Raw genomic sequence first — 12,254 nt, forward strand, 5'->3', positions numbered from 1 at the left:
TTCAAGATATAGATGATAAAGAGAGCACAAAAGAATAGAGAAGAGAATAGTCTCTCTAGCCTTTAGCCAGAGAGCCATGCATGTGTTATGCATTTATAATTAAGGTCTTTTGAAGTTAAATAAGACTGTGGTTAAGTTCTCAGGTTTCTCTCCATTATTATTTTTTTCAGTTATACTATTAATGGTTACAATTCTCTCTTTTGCTAATTGAGTTTTTACAATCTATTATACTCTATCATCTAAGGAATATTAGATGTGCTATTGTTATTGGGTTTCTTGTTATTTTAAGTGAAAACTTTCAGCACTCTAGTTCTCAATCATGTATTGATTACCATAATAGTCCCAAGATGGATGATAGTGGTAAATTTATTTAGCAAAGAATTTGACTCTTTATATATTTATGTTCAACTCTTTTGGTGAAATGATTATCACAATGGTAGTGCTTGGGTTCTTTGGATGGTTAGAAACCCGATAGTGACAAGGAAGAGAAACTATGAAGTGGGGAAAAAAAAGAAGAGCTTACTGTTTGTGGTGGTTGCCTTTATTTTTGCCAAAATAAATTTTCATTCTGGAAGTGGTTCATTTTTCCAATGGAATGGACCAAATTGTTATTAAATAATTATCGGGTATGGAGGCTTGAATTGGAAGGAAGCACCATATAGAAAATCGGTAATGAAGATAAGAGAAATCGGGTTGCTACATGTAGTTATCAGGGACTAAGTGAAAATGGTCCCCATGGTCTCTTTATTGCATGTTCATATTTGCAATTAGAGTTTAGAGTGAAACCCGATACATATGAAAGGCATTCTTATTTAGTTTGTATTCTATTTGAATCTTAGAAAAAAAACCTCTAGTATGAGGGCCATAACTTTCCAACCAACTATTATAGTAAATAATTAATAATTAATTATTTATTCTTTTACTTAAGTTTACTTAGGTTAATGCGTTTAATGTTAGAGTAAATAACTATTTATTCTTTTACTTAATTTTACTTAGGTTAATGCATTTATTTATTAGTTGTAGTCTAGGAGTTGTTGACAACACAAGAGTTTTTTCCTATCTAAGTCATACTTATCTCCTCACCTTGTTTGAGAATATCCCACCATTTTTTGACGTATGCTTAGTTATCAACCTTATCTTCTAGCACTTTCTAGCTTCTTCTACAAGCTTCCTTGAGGCCTTTAGATTTAGGCTCTGTAATTGTATTTCAAAATCAACTCATTTTTTCAAGGCATATTGTACAACAATACATTTTCTTTTTTTTCAATATCTTCTCTTTCCATGCATTTAGTTTTTCAAAGCTCCACCTCTTCCTTCTTTGGTTTCCCTTCGATAGGTTATTTTCATGCAAGTGATCTAGGTGAACTATGAAGTTGGCTTTCAGCAACTTCTACACCAACCATTAGATCTTGGTGAGCTTTGGATATGTTTTAGTAAACCTAATTGTTCCCATCCTCACCGGAGTGATCAAGGTGTTCTAATCTGATTCAAAAGTTATACCCCTCTGAGTATGGGTCTATCCAAGAGACAACAAGGAGGTATATTCTTGGCTATTTATTTAAGAGTTTTGTTTAATGGATTTAGTGGATGGGAAAGTATATCAAAAGGGTATAGATGATAGAATGTGAGCCTTTAGTGAATTCCAATAGAGCATGGTTGGAAGAATGCTATTTTTGAAGGCCCATCACAATTTTCCTGTTACATCAGATTGGTATCAGAGACAATGAAAGATCTAGTGTTTTTGTGGGTAGAGATATAACTAGTGGTATGTGGAAATGTCATAGCTACAAGAAGGATGTAGTTGTGATTGTGTATGTAAAAATCTCAAGCTAGGATCTTGATACTATCTCCATCAAGTTGCAATTGGGTAGATGGTGCATGAGAGAAACCACTAAGAGAAGGGTAGGAAACATCTTCTAGAATCTTGTATGGTTAAGATGGCGATAGGGTGGTGGTATGAAGAACCAGCATGAAGCATAATGGCTAGCAGCTAATTTTTACTCCCTTGATGGGAGTCATTTGAAAAATATAGAGTACATAGCAGCAACATGGACCCAGTGATAAAGACAAGGAAGCGAAAGATTTGTTTGTAGAACTCTCTACTGGAAATTTCCATGGGACATGGAAATATTTTAAGCTTGGGAGAATGATGCAGGAGCATCATGACCCATTAATATTATGAGGAGGTTCATAATTTTGTAATGTTTGAGTCCTTTTGCAATTTCTAGGACCATGGTAAGAAAGGGTTAAAATCCCTAAAATTGTTTTGTAATGTATTAAAAACATCATGAGAATGTTTCAAAGAGCATTAAGTTTGGAGGAAAATAGGATAGTTTTTTAAAACTACCTTAGCATCTCTTGAAATAAAGAGGCAATGTAACCAAATGGGGGGATGGGAGGAGAGAAGAGAGTTTTCAAGATATAGCTGATAGAGAGAGCATAAAAGAATAAAGAATACAATTGTCTCTCTAGCCTTTAGCTAGAGAGTCATGCATGTCTTATGCATTTGTAATTAAGGTCTTTTGAAGTTAAATAAGATTGCAATTAAGTTCTTAGGTTTCTCTCCATTATTATTGTTTTTGGTTATACTATTAATGGTTACGATTCTCTCTTTTTTTGATTGAGAGTTTATATTCCATTATACTCTATCATCTAAGGAATATAATATGTGCTATTGTTATCGGGTTTCTTCTTATTTTAAATGAAAACTTTCAGCACTTTAGTTCTCAATCATGTATTGATTGCCATAACAGTCCCGATATGGATGATAGTGGCCATTTTATTTAGCAAAGAAGTTGATTCTTTATATGGTTATGCTCAGTTCTTTTGGTGAAATAATTGTCACAATGGTAGTGCTCGGGTTCTTTGGATGGTTAGAAACTCAATAGTCACAAGGTAGAGAAACTACAAAGTGGGAAAAAGAAAAAAGAGCTTACTATTTGTGGTGGTTGGGTTATTGTTTTTGCTAAACTCAATTTGCATGCTAGAAGTGGTTCATTTTGTCAATGGAATGGACTAGATTGTTATTAGATGATTATCAAGTATGGAGTCCTGAATTGGAAGGAAGCACCATACAGAAAACCGATAATGAAGATAAGAGAAATTGGGTTGCTACATGTAGTTATTAGGGACTAAGTGAAAATGGTCCTTATGGTCTCTTTATTACATGTTCATGTTTGCATTTAGACTTTAGAGTGTAACCTGATACATATCAAAGGCATTCTTGTTCAATTTTTATTTTGTATGTATCTTAGAAAAAAGACCCACAGTATGAGGGCCATAACTTTCCAACCAACTGCTAGATCTTGATGAGCTTTGGATATGTTTTAGTAAACCTAATTGTTCCCACCCTCACTAAAGTGATCAAGGTATTTTGATCTTGTTCAAAAGTTATACTCCTTTGAGTACAGGTCTATCCAAGAGACAAGGAGGTATATTCTTGGCTATTTAAGGGTTCGTTTGGCTGCAGGAATATAAAAATGGGAATATGAATACTTATTCTCGAATAGAAAATGGGTTATGTATTCCTATTCTTGTTTGGTTCACCTAGAATTTAATGTCGAATTCATGGACTCAAAAATTTATGTTTTCTAAAATTAAAAAAAATGTAATAGGAATATGTATTCCTATTCCATCTATTTAGGTGGAATAGAAAATGCTCATTTTTGGGCCAAAATTGGAATACGTATTCCAATTTTATTCCTATTCCAATTCTGATTTGGTGCATCGAAATAGAGAATTCAAAATTTTAAGAATATACATATGCTTATTCTACTTGTATTCTAGTTGCCAAATAGGCCTCAAGATTTTTGTTTAATGGATTTAGTGGATGGGAAAGTATATCAAAAGGGTATAGATGATAGAATGTGAGCCTCTAGTGAATGCCAATAAAGCATGGTTGGAAGAATGTGAGTTTTGAACGCCGATTCTCTTTTCTATTCTGTTGTGCTCTCTTTATCAACTATATCTTAAAAACTCTCGTATGTCCTCCTATCCCCCCATTCAGTTACATTGCCTCCCTATTTCACGAGATGCTAAGGTAGTTGAAAAAATCTAACCTATTTTCCTGCAAACTTAATGCTCTTTGAAACGTTCTCATGCTGTTTTTAACACATTACAATACAATTTTAGGGATTTTAACCCTTTCTTGCCATGGTCCTATGAGGTCCTACGAATTTCAAAAGGACTCAAACATTACAAAATTATGAACCTCCTCATAATATTAATGGGTTACAATTATCCTGCATCAATTAAGGGGTCCCCTAGTCTAGCCAAGCACTGTAATGGTCAAATTTAGGCCCTTAACATGTTATGCTAATATATGGGTGGCTTAATTTCACAAAAATGATAGTTTGGGACCACTTATTGCCCCTTAAAAATGCTTGTCAAGTTTGAATTTGGATTTCCCTTGATGGTGACCCATCCTATCCTTTCTCCAAGTGGATTTACTTAATCTTATGAAAGGTATTTAGTTTAAGGTTAAGTGCAACCATGACCAAAATCCTAGGTGACATGTCATCAACATATAAATAATTACAAGTGTCAAGTGACACATTGAAATACATTACATATCACAATGAAATGTCCCTAATTACTCATGAATTTAAATTTATTATACACATGCAACTCACATTTACAAAATAAACACATCACAACGAGGCTTTGCATCTTCCAAAGATTCCCTTGGCTATACTAGATCCACATAAGTTTGGACATTATTTCCCTAATTAAATTCTATGGTTCAATTGCCTGCACACTAAATTGGAACATTAGTAGCCCAATGAAAAATCATATAAAATGCATGTATATAGGTGAATGACAATTTCATAATGAATAATTCACCTTAACATCATAATCAATTTTTATTTTCTAATCATTTTCATATAAAGCATTTAAAACATTAAAATATCAGAATCAAAATATCAACATTAATATCTAATCAAATGATCCAACTAATATTCTGAACTACATCACAATCCATTTCCTATCATAATGATAAAATGTTGAGTCTAAACTGTTAAATCAACCAACATAAAAATTGGTTCTGAATACATATCTTAGGTCAAAATCTCCTAATGTAAACATCACAACTAGTATCTTTTGATTCAATTTAATATATTTTGATTACTAACAATATCTTGTTATCATTATGAGATAATACATTGTAGGGTGTATCAATTGTACCAGGTAATCAGGATGTTTGCATAGTTGTGTCACATAGTTTCAAAATATATCATAGATTAAATCCATTACATCTTATTGAGTTCTACTATGTAGATCCTTATCAAATTTTGATAACAATTTTTATCTATGACTATTAGTAGTGTTAACAAGGGTGGGTGTTGATTCATATTTACATAATAACCACCTAAATAAATTATCCTCATAGATCAAGAACTATCATGAACCCATCAACATAATTCCTATGTTATGATACCTCAAGCCTTTATTCCATAGGGTCTTAGCTTATCAACTAATGTAATTTTAAATACAATACTTAAGACAAGAATGACTAAAATGTGTATCAGTCTCAATAAGATTTTAGGTTCATTATCGATAAGGAAAATGTCAATCATGGCATACTTAAATCCTGAAACCTACTTACCATAGTTCTATCATAAGGTGTGTGGTAATAGGATATAGTTCACATCTTATACACAAGAGACAAAAACATGACATTACATCTCCCTACTCTTGCAAGATATAATCATATTCATGTTATTAAGATTTATAATAGGGTCCTAGGGAAGGGGCCTTACAAGTGAATCTGGACATATGGCTTAAGCTGTGTTGAAAGGAGAATATTGATTGCTTGAAGGGTTTCCAAGAAAATCAAGAATAGAGATAGGAATGTGGAGCCTACCAGTGAATCAACACATGAAACAGACAATGATCTGAACCTGTAAAGTGAGTTGTAATTATATAGATCAAAACTATACTATTTTCTTTCTAATAATTGCAAATAATTTAAATTGAAATCCTTTTAACAAAGGTTGACCTAATAGTCATTTGATGGATTTAATAGTCTAAGTAAATCCTTTAACAAGGTGAAATCATAAATAAAATGATCAAAGTCCTCTGACAAGGCCACTCCTAAAAGGGGGATTAAATCCTCTAACCAAGTCACATTTAATAGTGTGTATTGTAACCTTTAATAGGGTTGGCTCCCAAAAAAGCTTACTTTGAAAGAGTGCAAAAGTGGTGACATGTTGCTGGTGGTTTTCGTAAATTGGGTTCCACATAAAAATCCTAGTGTCAAAGTTGTGTTGAATGATTTATATATCTTACATTTGATAAAGTTTACAATCAAAAAAGTGTTTTTATGTTTAGGACACTTGTTTTATCAATACAATAGATACCAAGCAACAATAGGATAAGAAGAGCATTGAATGTTTTGATGTTTAATTTTTCAAATGGTACTCATGGACCTTGAGTAATTGATTCACCCCCCTCTGAGTTATTTTGAACATTTGTAATAATTGTTATTAGAGTTGAGTGTTTACAAAGAAAAATTTGAAGGTACTTAAAGATAAATATCACGACTCACAAAAGAGAGGTACCGAAGCTAAACAAGGAGAATTTTCTTGTATGAAAAACCTTGATGAGGTTGCATATATCTAGTATTAGTGGTCTTGCTATCAACTTTGTGGATAATTTGATGTAGGAGCATCCTAGGTGTAAGAGCAATTTTGTATCAACCAAAAATATTTTATTTTTAGTCTTTTCTATTATAATAAGGACTAGTAGATAGGGTGGTTACTATTTATGGGAACTTGCTATTTTAAATAAGTTTTTCATATCAGCTTAGAATGCTCTCATTTTCTACAGGAAGGTCCATTTTAGAGTTATAAGCCTACCATAAAAATCCCATTTCTCTAGCTTAAGTATTAGAGAAGCTATTGCAGATATTTGGTCGAAAAATTTGAAGAAAAATCTCCAAGCTCACTATTGGAGGCCTTAGAGTGCCTAGATGAGGTCCAAAAACTTGATAGAAGGGCACTTGTGCATTTTCAAGCCTATAGATCAAGAGCTGGCATTTTTGAAAAGTGATTATAATAGCCAATTGGAGAAACGATTCATGAGTTATGGCCTTTCAAAGTTGGGCTACACAAAATATCTAAAATAATTGTCAAAGATGTATTTGGTTGATTCTATATGTATTTTTAGGGTCTGTTGGCCCTAGGTATTAAGTTGTATAGTCTAGAAACTTTCCAGGTGACATAAAATTGCCTATTTAAGAAAGGCCTGAACATTGTCTAGGACAACTCAAGGTAGTAGTTCATAGCTTTGTCTTGCAGACTAATGTAATGAAGGCACCCATGTGGGTTAGCATATTGTACTTGTGAATTCTATAATTCTGCATTTGCAACACAAATAAGAATATATTTTTTTCTTGCATTTGTTTTTGTTTCTTTGTTTTTGTTTCTTTGTTTTTGTTATGAGTTTATTTTTTTAAGAGGAGCACCCTTGATCATAATGAGTATTTGAAGGTAGCAACTACTCCTCGAACTACTGAACAACTAAAACAAAAGAAAGAACACAATCAAGTAAAGTTGGAGATTTCTTTAGCCCTAAGTTATGGCTATTTTGATGACTTAAAAGAATGTGATAGTACAAAGAAGATGTGAGACAAATTGAAAACTATTATGGAGGTGATGATAATATCTTGAGAGACAAATCAAAGAGCCTAAGAGGTAAATTTGATGATATGAGAATAATGGTAGGTGAGAATATAATGCAATACTGTATAAGAGTTAGAGAAGTTGTTAATGCTATTCATGGTGTAAATGGAGAAATAAAAAATGAAATAGTAACAAGAAAGGTATTGAGGACTCTACTTCCAAAATATGCCATTAGAGTATCTACAATTCAAGAACTGAGATGCACAACAGGTAACACTTTGACGTTGGAAGGTGTAATTGGTAGACTTACTACTTTTGAGATGTCTAACTTTGATAACTACACACCTTCTACTATTGAATTTACCTTTAAGTCACAATTGTTTCTTAGTGAAAGGAAAGGAAAGCATGTGAAGAGTGACAATGAAAGTTTTGACGATGAGCTTGATGAAATTGAAGCCCTTATTTTAAAATAATTTGGAAGAGGAAGAGGTAAATATAAAGGTAAACTACCTAGTATTTTTTTCTTATGAAAAAAAGTTGGTCATATTTCTACTAGGTGTCATGATATAGAGGATAAGGATGAAAGGAAGGAAATAAAGTACAAAGGAAGAAGATATGACAAAGACTACAAGAGAAAAAAAGATGACAAAGGTAAGAAATCTTTTTATATTGCTGAAGAAGAATCTAATAATGAATCTGAAAGTAATGATGATGAAGTTGTCTATGTTGCTACAAAAGAAGATTTTGATGAAGATTAGAAAATTGCATTGATCTCATATGTAAAAAAAATGACAGATGGCATATTTATAATGGATTCTCCAACCATATGACTAGTGATAAAGATAAATTTGAGGATACTGGTCCATACAAAGGTGGATATGTTAAATTTGATAATGATATCCCATGTGTTGTAAAATTTAAAGGTACTATTCAATGAACTGATAAGATAAAATGTGACAATGTTTATTAGATTGAAGGACTTAAGTATAATATTTTGAGTGCTCCATAGCTCAACAATTAAGTTATAGAGTTGAATTCTATAATAGGAAGGCCAAGATATATGATGCTGATGGCTGATTGGAAGTGGTGATCAAACAAGAGGTAACTTGTTCTATATAGATTTATCTAATGAGACATGTTTGTTTACACAACAAGAAGATGTTTGATTATGGCCCAAGAGGTTATGTCATGTGAACTTTGATAATTTGGTGAATATTAGTAAAATGAATAAAGTAAGAGGGTTTCCTAAACTAAAGAAGCCTAATAATGCTATGTGTCAATAATGTCAATTGAGAAAAATGACCAAGTCTAGTTTTTATAGAAAATCATATACTTCTAGTGGTATTTTGGAATTGGTTCATACTGGCCTATGTGGACCTATTTATGTTCAAAGCTATTGCAAAGATAAGAATTTCATTCTATTTGTTGATGGCTACTCAAGGATGATGATTGTGATGTTCCTTAAAGCTAAATCTAATGCTTTTTAGTTATTGAAGTGGTATTTAGCTAGAGTTGAAAAAGAAATAGGGAAGAATATGAAGTGCTTGAGATCTGACAGAGGTGGTGAATTCATTTCAAATAATTTTAATAAATTATATAATGACAAAGGAATTAATAGATAGATGTCAGCACCAAGGAGCCCTCCTTAGAATGAAATAGCTAAAAGGAGAAATAGATCAATAATGTATTGTGCAAGAACATTGATGATGGAGAAGAGAGTACCAAAGATGTATTGGAGAGGAGCTATTATTACTACTATTTATACCTTGAATATAGTACAAGACAAGAAAGGTGCAAATGCTACACCTTTCAAATTATGTTATGGGTATGCTCCTAATGTGAAATATTTCAAAATCTTTGGAAGTAAATTCTATATTCTTATAAGTGTTTAGACTCTAACACTAACAAATTTGTGAAAAGTGCAAATGTGAAAGTTGATGAGTTTGTAGGAAGACATGATAGTACATGCAATGAAGAACCTAAAATTTATAGTAAATTAATCTATATGGATGATGGTGCTCCTAGTATTCCAAATAAACAAGAAAATCAAGCTGTAGTTTCCCAGCAGACAAGAAATGATGTATTCTAACAATAAACTTCTGAGTAATAGATTGAAGATGCGAGGTCATAGATAAGTAATGCTGACTATGAGATAGAGAATGCTGAGCATATAGAAAATGGACCAGAACCTACACAAGAAAGAGAAAACTAGCTTGAGATTATTTTTTGAGATGAATCTGTAGAAGAACAAAGAAAGAAACTACCCATGCTAGCAAATTTTTTAAGAAGACATCACAAACCTGAACAAATAATTGGTGATGTTGAATCAAGTATTATGAAAAGAAAAAGACTCAAAGATGATAAATTATTACTTTGTGAATTTGAGCCCAAATTAGTAAAAGATGCTTTAGACAATGAAGATTAGATTTAGGAAATGAATGAGGAAATTTACAGATTGAGAAGAATGATACTTAGACTCTAGTGCTAAGATCTAAAGACAAAAATGTTATCGAGAGAAAATAGGTTTTTAAAAATAAACTCAATGAAAATGATAGAGTAGCAATAAACACGACAAGACTGATATGTAAAGGATATGCTCAAGAAGAAGGAGTTGATTATAGAGAAACTTATTCTCCAATGACAAGACTTGAAGGAGTTAGAACTATGCTTGCATATTCAACCTACGGGAATTTTAAGGTATATCAAATGGATGTCAAATATGCATTTTTGAATGATATACTTGAGGAAGAAGTGTACATTGAAAAACCTAAAGGCTTTGTAGATCCAAACAAGAAGAATATAGTATGTAAACTGAACAAAACTCTTTATGGGTTGAAACAAGCCCCAAGAGAATGGTATGAAAGACTACATAATTATTTGGTGAAGATTGGTTTTGAAAGGATAAATTGTTGGTGTAAATAAGTATTTATTTATTACACTTTGCTTAAGTTTACTTAGGACATTGCATTATTTTATTTTTTACTAGGTTAGACACTTAAAATTTTGTGTACTCATATGAGTTGTCATGTTGACAAAATTGGAGTAAACAACTCTAATTCAATGCATGGAACTCCTATGCTTAATGGAGGATAATCTACTCCTGGTGGACATGTGCCTTGTTGTAAGACTTATCAATAAGTTGACTCCTAGTTAGTCTAGAGGCCTTTATATTCAAGCACTCCTAGTGTGTATATACATGACATAACATCAATTGAAGATCATATTATTATTTTGATCATACTCTCTAGGTCCATTATGTGCTTGTGCTTTAGTTCCTTGATCTTGAGTGATTTTTCCCTAAGACAAATTCTTACATAAATGATAACAATAGTCCATATTAAGAACAATGAAGTATTACTATCTAAAATATTTGGAAATGACATTATATTTGGAGGAAGTGAAGCATTGTGCAAATCATTGTTGATGAAATGAAGAAGGATTTTGAAACAAGGCATTTTTTAGTGGCTAATATTCACTAATTGGGTAATTTTAGGACATTTTGGCTAATAATTTAGTTTTTAAAGATATTTAAGATAACCACATTTTTATTAAATTTAGTTATATAAAATATTTAAATAGTTAAAGATTCACTAATTCATAATAGAAATTATTTTTATTTTCAATACTTTATCCAAATACATCAAAGAGATACTAAAGAATTTTGGAATGGAAGATTCAAGACTAGTGATCACATCTATGTCTACAAGACATAAGCTATATCTAATAATGATGAATATATTAATGTGAACTAGGCATTATATAGATCCATGATTGGAAAATTAAAATATGTTGTTCATAGTAGACCTGATATTGCATTAGTAGTTAGGAAAAATCCTAAGTAGAATCACATGATAGTAGTAAAAAGGATAATGAGGTATCTAAAGGGTGCAAAAGACTATGGATTGTATTACAAGAGAAGTAATAGATTTAAAATGAAGGTATTGACTAACTCTGATTGGGAAAGAAATATTGATGAAAGAAAAGCACCAATGGAGTTGTATTCTTTCTAGGAAAGAGATTGGTGTCATGGAAAAGCAAGAAACATAATTGTATTTTCCAATCAATAGTTGAAGCCAAGTATGTGGTAGCTAGAGTGAACTATTTAAACATTATGTGTATAAAGTAATCACTTAATGGAATGAAAGAAGAAATTACAAATCTAGTAGTTATCTATTATGATAACACAAGTGCTATTAAAATTTCAAAGAATCCAATGATGTGTTGGAATATTCAAATAGGAATAATGGTTCTAAGAGGGGGGGGGGGGGGGGTGAATCAGAAGTGCTATACTTTGACCATTAAAACTTTTAACTAAAAGTAGATTGCATGCATATAAACACATCAAACAATTATGAAAAACACATATATGCATCACCACATAACACTTGAGATTTTGGTAACCCAGAAACGCTCCAGAAATAAGAAGGTATAACTGGGGTGGGGATGATACCCACAAAAATTACTGTAGCAATAATGTTTAACCACTTCTGATGATCTGCCCTATTAAAGGCCTACCCTGTTAAAGGCTACAACACATTTTTAAATGTGACCTTGTTAGAAGATTTACAAACACTTTACAAGAAGTGTTACCCTGTTAAAAGATTTAATCAACTATTGAAAGGATCTACAAAA

Source organism: Cupressus sempervirens, chromosome 7, assembly GCF_028749045.1.
Source record: "Cupressus sempervirens isolate cs-2001-9-10 chromosome 7, ASM2874904v1, whole genome shotgun sequence".
Classification (NCBI taxonomy): Eukaryota; Viridiplantae; Streptophyta; class Pinopsida; order Cupressales; family Cupressaceae; genus Cupressus; species Cupressus sempervirens.